Source organism: Triticum dicoccoides, chromosome 2B (genome assembly GCF_002162155.2).
Source record: "Triticum dicoccoides isolate Atlit2015 ecotype Zavitan chromosome 2B, WEW_v2.0, whole genome shotgun sequence".
Classification (NCBI taxonomy): domain Eukaryota; kingdom Viridiplantae; phylum Streptophyta; class Magnoliopsida; order Poales; family Poaceae; genus Triticum; species Triticum dicoccoides.
In genome coordinates, this window is record NC_041383.1 from 600,965,241 (window position 1) to 600,973,710 (window position 8,470).

The window sequence follows — 8,470 nt, forward strand, 5'->3', positions numbered from 1 at the left end:
CGCTCACTGTTCATCCAATTGATCGGCTTCAGTTAGCAGCAGTAGCGAAGGAATCGCTCGATTGGGTTCAGTTAACAGCCATCGATCGATCGCTCGGGTTCAGTAATGCATAGCCTGCAGTGCAATCGCTCGGGTTCAGTTACAGCCCAACGCCTTGCTCGGGTTCAGTTAGAGCCCAACGCCTTGCTCGGGTTCAGTTAGAGCCAACGCCTCACACACACGCGCGTACGTGTATGAGAGAAACGCGCATTGCTCGGCCCTAGGCCACCCACCGTAACTGGGAACTCCTCGAAATTTTCCTCGCCCATGCTTCTACCATGGTTTTTTCCGTCATGGACGTCCCAAAGAATGTCATGCAGCTGCGTATCCGGCCCGCCCAAGACGAAAAGCCCATTTTCTGTCATGATTTTTTGTCATAGAAGTAGGAGCCCACCACATCTATGATGATACCGGGTTTTGTCACAATTATCGTCATAGAAGTGTCATATGTATGACAGAAAAAAAATTCGTTCGGCCCAAAATGTCACGGATGTGTCTTTTTTTGTAGTGTCATCATATGATATATACATGGTGGACACACCAAAAGAAAGCGATGGTGATGAGGCAACGGAAGATAATCCCTTGGAGAAGCAATCTAGGCACCGGCGTCATCGGCGCCGCTCCAAGCCCTGCCATAACAAAAATAGCAATACCAGCACAAGAGATAATAGCAATCCGGATGGTGCCGAAGATGAAAACAATCTCACCCAGCCAGACTTCGAGCAGGCCGAGAAGAAGGATGGGCAAGCTAGCCCTAAGGAGCAGGCAACAGATGGAGAATCAGAGGATGACAATTACATGCCCCTCTCCGAAGACGAAGTAAGCCTTGGCGACGAAGAATATATCAACGGGGGCACGCCCCAACACGTGACGATGACCGTCAGCCGAATATATCAACAAATCCGGCCGGGCCGAATACAATGTAGCCCGGCACAGAGGCACCGCACACCCCCAATGCTTCAATGATGAAGTAATGGATCATGAATTCCCAGAAGGGTTTAAACCCATGAACATTGAATCATATGATGGTACTGCAGACCCTGTGGTATGGATAGAAGATTTCTTCCTCCACATTCACATGGCCCGTGGGGATGATCTACACGCCATCAAGTACCTCCCACTAAAACTCAAGGGATCATCCCAGCATTGGCTAAACAGCTTGCCAGCAAACTCCATCGGTAGTTGGGAAGACCTGGCAGATGCATTCCTGGATAACTTCCAGGGCACTTATGTATGACCACCGGACACTGACGATCTAAGTCACATAACTCAACAGCCCGGAGAGTCTGCCAGGAAATTCTGGACTCGGTTCCTAACTAAAAATAACCAAGTTGTCGACTGTCCGGATGCCGAAGCCCTAGCGGCCTTTAAGCATAACATCCGTCACGAGTGGCTTGTCCGACATCTCGTCCAAGAAAAGCCAAAGTCCATGGCGGCCCTCACGACACTCATGACCCACTTTTGTGCGGGTGAGGATAGCTGGTTGGCTCGTAGCAACAATACAGCAAGCAATCCCGGCACATCAAAAACCAGAGACAGCAACGACAAGCCACGACGCAACAAATACAAGCGTCGCAAAAACGGTGATAGCACCGAAGACACGGCGGTCAACACCGGATTCAATGGCTCTAAGGCCGGTCAGCAGAAAAATCCATTCCAAAAGACCGATTCGGGCCCATCCACTCTGGACCGCATACTCGATCGTCCATGCCAAATTCACGGCACCCCAGGAACACCAGCCAATCACACCAACAGAGAATGCTGGGTCTTAAAGCAAGCTGGCAGGTCAGGCTCTGCATATAAGGAGCAAGAGTCTCAAAGCGATGACGATGACGAGGAGCCCCGATCACAAAACAAAGGAGGGCAAAGGAGATTTCCCCCACAAACCAAGACGGTGAATATGATAAACACCATCCACACCCCCAAACGGGAACGGATGTGCACTCTTAGGGATGCCGACTTAACGGAGTCAGTCTCCCCACAATATAAACTACGCCCGATCACTTTTGATCATACGGATCGTCCGGCTAATACCAACTAGGGTAATTCAGCCGCACTCGTCCTCGACCCCATAATCGACGGGTTTCACCTCACATGAGTCCTCATGGACGGAGGCAGCAGTCTAAACCTGCTGTATCAGGACACAGTGCGCCAGATGGGTATTGATCATCCGATGATCAAACCCACTAAAACCACCTTTAAAGGTGTTATACCAGGTGTGTAACGCCCCAGATATACTTTCCATATTTGTATCCAACTCTTGCCGTCTCCGGCGCTAAGTTATATTTATTTCTCGGGTTTGGGTCTTTGTCTCCGTGTGTTGTTTTCGTTTTCATGCATCTCATACCATGTCATCTCGTGCATTGCATTTGCATACATGTTCATCTCATGCATTCGAGCATTTTCCCCGTTGTCCGTTTTGCATTCCGGCGCTTCGTTCTCCTCCGGTGGCCATTTCTAGCTTTCTTTCGTGTGTGGGGATTAAACATTTCCGGATTGGACCGAGACTTGCCAAGCGGCCTTGGTTTACTACCGGTAGACCACCTGTCAAGTTTTGTATCATTTGGACTTCGTTTGATACTCCAACGGTTAACCGAGGGACCGAAAAGGCCTCGTGTGTGTTGCAGCCCAACACCCCCAAATTTGGCCCAAAACCCACCAAACTCTGCTCCATGTCCTAGAGCGTTCGATCACGATCGTGTGGGCGAAAACCGCACCTCATTTGGACTCTCCAAGCTCCACTTATGCCTATATATACACCCCCCTCCGAAATCCACGGTTCTTCTCCCCCCTAACCCTAGATCCAACTCCTCCCGCCGCCGTCGGACACACCCGCCGCCGACGGACATGTCCGGCCTCCCCGTCCGCCGCCACGTGTCGGCCTCCTAGTGGCCGCCGCCCGGTCCCCAGTTCGCCGCCGCCCGCGGGCCCGCGAGGCCCGTGCGGGGCCCCCGCGGCCCGATCCGCCGCCGCGCCTTGTCCCGCGCCCCGCCGCCGTCTTCTCCCCGGCCGGCCGCCGCCGCGGGCACCTCGCCGCCCGCCGCCGGCGCACCCCGCAGCTCCGGCGAGCTCGAGCTCCGCCGCCGGCACCGCCTCGGCTTCCGCGCCGCGATCCCGATCTGGATCCGGTCGCGTGAACAGTAAACCCTAACCCCCCTCCGATTTTTCTAAGTCCCTAGATTTTTACTCCATATGCTCCTGTTCGAGGACCCGTATCTCCTCATCCGTAGCTCCGTTTTGGGCATATGATATATCAAAATCTTCGCCTCGACATGTACATCATTTCATTACATTGCATCATTTGCATTTGAGGTCATCTTGTTACCCAAAATGCTGTTAGAAGGAGGCTTCGTGAGTTAGATTGCAGATCCGTTAGTTCATCATGCACTTTTGTCATTTTTGCCATGTTTAATTCGTGCATGATATGCCTGTGCCCCTTTGGGATGAATTGTTAAGCATTTTGTCTTCTTTCTAGAGGTGCCACCCATGCATTTTTAGGATGTATGTGTTGTCTTGTGCAAGCTTGCGAAGAGAGGTACCTGAGATTGCAGAATTCAGAGACTTGGTGATTTTCACTAAGTCTGGGATATTTTAGTTCATGATGCTATATGTCCAGCTCGTTTCCTAATGATCCGTGCCTCTTTTGAGGATGATCAGTAAGGGAGTTTTGATATTTATGTTATGCTCTATCCATCCATGTCTTTGTTTGCATATGTGGAGAGCTCTAGTTTGACTCAATCGAGCTCAACTTTTGCTTCGTTGTTAATCTGGGCAGATCGGCAACTCGTTTGCGATTTCGCCGATGCTACCGTTAGTGTTCCATGTATGCTATGCCTTCGTTCTTGCCATGTGTAGCTAGCACTTTGTGCCTTCTTGCTGGTTATATGCTTTCCTTGCCATGACGTGCACCGTAGTGAGTGCATCGAGCTCGTTTACATGCCTTCGTGAGTTATATTTCAGCGTGTCTCAGTTTTCACTAAGTCTGAAAACTGATTGTGTTCGAGCTATGTTCGTGAGCTCGGTAGAGTATTTTGTGAACCCTTTTGGCCCCAGGTCACTTTGGGTGTTTTATTAAGCTTGTTGAGTAGCTCCATTCCATGTTCTTACTTGTCATGTTCAGATTTTCTATCATGTTGTTTTGCTGCTCCGAAGAGAGCATCGTGATCTGAAATTTCAGACTAGTGTTAATTTCACTAAGTCTGAAATCTGTTTTGCATTTGCGTTTTAGCCATGCTTGTTTGAACCTCTTAATAGATGAATTTGCCTATGGCTCAGTGCTAGTGTTTTGTCAACCATCTTGTGTACATCACTGCAATGTATTTTGTTTTCATGTTTGGTGGCTGTAGCATGTTCATTTCGTTGCATTTAGATGCCTACTTGCTGTTAATCGCAGACCGGTGCCATATCTTAAAACGCTTGCCATTTCCAAACCGTAGCTCCGATTCCAATGATCTTTATATCGTTCTCAAGCGATTTCATCCCCTCTATCCAGTGGCACACTTGGTTTCCCAAGTTGATGCCAGGTTCATGCATTTCCTGTCATATCTTGCATTTGGCATCCCGCATCGCATCCCGCATAGCATATCGTCATTTCATCATATTGCTTGGTCTTGCCCGTGGTTGATTGTATCCTTGTTGCTTGTTTGTCTTGTTGGGTAGAGCCGGGAGACGAGTTTGCTACCGAGGAGCCCGTTGAGTTTGCTTGTGAGGATCCAGTCAACTCTGACAACTGTGCAGGCAAGATGATCATACCCTCGAAATCACTACTATCTTTGCTATGCTAGTTTGCTCGCTCTTTTGCTTGCCACTGCTACGATGCCTACCTTTTGCTTGTCAGCCTCCCAATTGCCATGTTAAACCTCTAACCCACCATTGTCCTAGCAAACCGTTGATTGGCTATGTTACCGCTTTGCTCAGCCCTTCTTATAGCGTTGTTAGTTGCAGGTGAAGATTGGAGCCGTTCCTTGTTGGAACATTTATTTTACTTGTTGGGATATCATTATATTGCTATGTTATCTTAATGCATCTATATACTTGGTAAAGGGTGGAAGGCTCGGCCTCTCGCCTAGTGTTTTATTCCACTCTTGCCGCCCTAGTTTCCATCATATCGGTGTTATGTTCCCGGATTGTTGCGTCCCTTACGCGGTTGGGCTATAATGGGAACCCCTTGATAGTTCGCCTTGATTAAAGCTTTTCCAGCAATGCCCAACATTGGTTTTACCATTTGCCACCTAGCCTCTTTTTCCCTTGGGTTTCCGGAGCCCGAGGGTCATCGTATTTTAGCCCCCCCCTCGGGCCAGTGCTCCCTCTGAGTGTTGGTCCGAACTGAGCTGCCTGCGGGGCCACCTCGGGGAAACTTGAGGGTTGGTTTTACTCGTAGCTAGTCTCATCTGAGTGTGCCCTGAGAAAGAGATATGTGCAGCTCCTATCGGGATTTGTCGGCACATTCGGGTGGTGTTGCTGGACTTGTTTTAACCTGTCGAATCATCTTGTTGTACCGAGATACCGAGTCTGATCGGTGTGTCTTGGGTGGAGGTCTATTCCTTCGTTGACCGTGAGAGCTTGTTATGGGCTAAGTTGGGACTCCCCTGCAGGGATTGATCTTTCGAAAGCCGTGCCCGCGGTTATGGGCAGATGGGAATTTGTTAATGTCCGGTTGTAGATGACTTGAACTAAACTTAATTAAAATGAATCAATCGTGTGTGTTACCGTGATGGCCCCTTCTCGGCGGAATCCGGGAAGTGGACACGGTGTTGGAGTTATGCTTGCGCAGGATATTCCTTTAGCTTCTCGCTCGTGCTTCGCCTTCTCTTCTCGCTCTCTTTTGCGTATAAGTTAGCCACCACATATGCTAGTCGCTTGCTGCAGCTCCACATATTTTGCCTTATCCATTCCTATGAGCTTAAATAGTCTTGATCGCGTGGGTGTGAGATTGCTGAGTCCCTGTGGCTCACAGATACTACAACTCCAGATGCAGGTCCAGGTGATTCCGCTCCAGGTGACGAGTACGAGCTCAAGTGGGAGTTCGACGAGGACTCTCAGCGTTACTATGTGTCTTTTCCGGATGATCAGTAGTGGTGCCTAGTTGGGGTTATCGGTTCAGGGCCTTGTCGCATGTTGGGTTCTTTTCTATTTTGGCGCCGTAGTCGGGCCATGAGTGTTTGTTTGATGGATGTTATTTATGTACTCTGATGTGACGTGGCGAGTGTAAGCCAACTATGTTATCTCCCCCTTTTATTATATATTACATGGGATGTTGTGATGATTGCCTGACTTGCGACATTGCTTTCAATGCGGTTATGCCTCTAAGTCGTGCCTCGACACGTGGGAGCTATAGCCGCATCGAGGGCGTTACAAGTTGGTAATCAGAGCCTTCCCCGACCTTAGGAGCCCCATTGCTTGATCGTTTTTAGCAGCCGAGTTGTGTCTAGAAAAAATGTTTTGAGTCCTTAGGAATTATATATCGGAGAGTTAGGAATTCTTTTTACTTCCCAGTCTCCACATCGCTCTGGTAAGGCATCCTGACGTAGAGTTTTGAATCTTCTCTTCTCAAATTTCACAAAAAAAAATTTTAGGATCACGCGAGTATTTTGGTTTTGTTCCGATGGTTTTGTGACGAGAACATTGTTCTTGGTGCCTCCTGTCTTTAGGGGTTGTGGCAGTGTCCCGGGGAGTTGAGCTCCGAGGTGTTGTCGTCACAATTTTATCGTTGCAATTCTGGTATACTTGAGATATGTTCGCCGACATCAAAAATCTCTTTTATGCAGTTCGTTGGTGAGATAACCTCGACGCCACCCAGTACTGGGGCGGGAGTTCGGGAGTATCGCCATAACTTGTATAACGGATGCTTTTCGAAGGTTGAGGTAGATGGTTTTCGAAGTTTTCTTGGTTATGTGTTGAAGGATGGATACAGCTGGATGTAGGATTTGCTAGTTTGGGTGAGATATTGTGCTTCCCCTGTATCCCCAACACCTGATTGCATAACCGGAAAGGTTCGGGAATTTCATAGGTGGGAATTCTAGTAGCTCTAGTTCTTCTTCCACGGAGATTGGTTTGAGATTGGGATTTCTTACCGATTATTCGTTCTTGATCCGTACCTTGTTGATTTATTTCTCTACCTTAATTCTTCGTGGCTTCGCAATTTATGGATATGTGACCATTTGAAGAGGAATACATTCGTTCATTTTGTTCGGATGTGAAGACTATATGTTGCAATTTTCATTCCGTTGGATTCAGCTTCTATATTGTTATCTATCTATGTGCTAATGGTGGTCAACCTGTTCAGGATGGCTCCTCCAACACGCACGACTCCGAATCCTGATCCGCCTCCGCCTCTGCCTCCTCCGGAAGCATGGCAAGCTGTGATGGCCGCAACCAATGCAAACACACAGTTGATCATGCAAATCCTCCAAGAGCGCAATCAAGGCAGTCAAGGGAATCCAGGCCATAATCAGCACCACTTTGCTACTCTGAACCAGTTCCTCGCAAATGGCCCTAAGACGTTCAACGGTTGTGTTGAGGCTACCGATGCTGACGATTGGCTAGTGGATCTGGGCAAGCATTTTGAATGCAGCAACGTCAGGCCTGAAGATTTCGTCAAGTTCGCTTCTTTCCAGCTCAAAGATCAGGCTGCTGAGTGGTTCCAGCAGTACAAGGATTCCAGAGGTGGACGTGTTATCACTTGGGACGATTTCCGTCAAGATTTCTGCGCTCATCACATCCCTCAAAGTGTGGTTGAGAGTAAGCGTCAGGAATTCCGCAATCTGAAGCAAGGCTCTTTGTCTGTCTATGACTACAACAAGTTGTTCCAGAAGCTCGCCCGTTTTGCCAAGCAGGATGTTTCTGACGAGAAGAGCATGATCTATCAGTTCAGGGGTGGTCTTCGTGAGGAAATTCAGCTCGCTCTTGTCCTCTTTGAGCCGTTGAGATACGATGAGTTCTACAACATGGCACTGAAGCAAGAGGCTGCTCAGATGAGGTGTGATGCTTCCAGGAAGCGTGCCAGAGATATTACTCCGTCTTCCTCTACTCAAGTGGTCAAGCAGCAGAAGTATTGGCTTCCTCCTCCTCCGTTCCGTCAGCCGTATCAGCAGAAGAGCAAAGGTGGCAGTGGTTTCTCCCACCCACCCAACCCAGGCTTTCAGAACAAGTCCTCGTCTCAAGCGCCAAGATCGAGTGCTCCGTATCACCGTCTGCTTTCAGAGGTCACGTGCAACAAGTGCCAACAGAAGGGTCACTATGCCAACAAGTGTACCAACCAGAGGTGTCTTCCTCCTCCTCCTCCTGTCAGATCGGCAAGTACAGTTGTGGTCAAGCATAATCCCAAGCACGCCAAGGTCAATATGCTGAATGCAGCTCAGGCTGAGGATTCTTCAGACGTGATCATGGGTAACCTTTTTGTTAATGATATTCCTGCAAAAGTTCTTTTTGA